This window comes from Carlito syrichta, unplaced genomic scaffold (assembly GCF_000164805.1).
Source record: "Carlito syrichta isolate Samal-C Ts95f unplaced genomic scaffold, Tarsius_syrichta-2.0.1 Scaffold302396, whole genome shotgun sequence".
NCBI classification, from domain to species: Eukaryota; Metazoa; Chordata; class Mammalia; order Primates; family Tarsiidae; genus Carlito; species Carlito syrichta.
In genome coordinates, this window is record NW_007246492.1 from 595,002 (window position 1) to 596,847 (window position 1,846).

Here is a 1,846-nt window from a genome sequence, read left to right on the forward strand (position 1 = left end):
GCCACCAAATTGGTTAGTCTCTAGCACCAGGCAAGTCTATCGGGACAGAAAACCAGCTGTGTGATGGTTGGAAATGGATATGTTAATTGATAATGGGCAGAAAAGAAAATATAAGGGGTAAGACAATTTATTTAATAGATTCCACATCACTTGTAATAAAAGTTACAAAAAATGAAAATTACCAGTGAGATGCTATTTTTCACCTGTCATATTTTGAGCCAAGATTTTTAAAAAATTGCAGTTGTTTGAAGGTGTGTTAAAATGAATGCTGTTTGCAATGAATGCTGTTTGCAGTGTAAATTGGTATAACTCTTTTGGAAAAATGACTTTATGTCAAGAGTTTTAAATTGTTCTTCCAACTTCTGAGACTCTTCCAAAAAAAAAAAAGAAAACTGAATGCTTATTATATGACAGATAATATGCATAACACCTCATATATTTTAAGTCTTTTAATCCTCACAATAACTTTAGAAAGTAAATGTTATTATCCAATTTTAGCCCTACCAAAAAAAAAAAAATCAAAGCTTGGAAAAAATTTATGCATCAATATACTTTTAATAGCATTGGTAAAAGAAGCAGAAAAAACAGACTTGGGCAGAAAGGCACAGGACTGGGCTGAGCACTGGCTGCAGAGCTCCCACATGGGTCTGAAATAGCATTCCGATCAAGAGCACCATGGGCTGGGCTTGGTGGCTCAGCCTGTAATCCCAGAACTTTGGGAGGCCCAGCCGAGTGGATTGCCTGAGCCCGCGGGTTCAAGTCCCACCTGGGCAACTTGGCGAGCCCTTGTCTCTACAATAAATAAAAAATCAGCCAGGAAGGCTGAGGCGGAAGGATCACCGGAGCCTAGCAGGTCGAGGCTGCAGTGGCCGGGAGCGGTCACTGCACTCCAGTCTGAGTGACAGAGTGAGACTCCAATTCAAAAAAAAAAAAGGACCATGGACAAACCCCCCACCACACAGTACGACCACCAGCCTCATGCACAGCTTCATCTTGGAGGTATGGAGCACCGTGAGCAAAATGGACCTCCAGAACAATCTCACCTTTCTTCAAATTCGCTCCAAGAAAAAAGAAATTGTGGTTGCACCAGATAAAGATTATTTTCTGATTGTGATTCAGAATCCAACTGAATAAGCCACTCTCTTAGCTACTGGTGTCACTCCTTAATTTAATGCACCCCAGGAGTAATAATGTTAATTATGTCACCAGTCTGGCACCAGGAAATCGTCTTAGAGCTCCCCAAACTAATCTGTTGACCACAGGGTAGGCTGGCAGCTCTGCTGACCCTACCAAAGGAATACTTCTACTATGCCAACCTTTCCCCGAGTTCCCGAAAAGGTCCTCTTTCCTCACTTCCAAGTTTTGGAGCAAGAGCTTGTGAGCAGTCCACACCCAGCTTCCTTCTGACCTTCAGTTCGCTTTGCTGCCCTTGGAAAAGATTGTTTTTCTTTAACTGAAAATAACCGAAATGCTTAAAGCAACAAACAACCACAAAATCCCCCAAAACAGACTTGAAAAGTTCTAATATTTCAATATTTGATCTATCACAGAAACAAAGAACTGAGCACCACATGTTCTCACTCATAAGCCGACCCTGAACATTTCACACAATACTATTAAGATAGGGATTAGGCCGGGCTCGGTGGCTCAGTCTGTAATCCCTTTGCTTTGTGAGGCCAAGATGAGTGGGTTGCCTGAGCCCGTGGGTTCGAGACCCGCCTGGGCAACTTGGCGAGACCTCACCTCTACAATAAATCAAAAAAATTAGCCAGGCATGGTAGCACACACCTGTAGTTCCAGCTACTTAGAGGGCTGAGGTGGAATGATTGCCGGAACCCAGCAGGTC

General features: G+C 42.8%; 1 pseudogene; it reads left to right on the forward strand.

Annotated features, from left to right (window-relative positions):
* Positions 1 to 938: 938 nt before the first annotated feature.
* The window catches only part of LOC103258877, a 13,307-nt pseudogene continuing 12,399 nt past the window's right edge, over positions 939 to 1,846 (forward strand).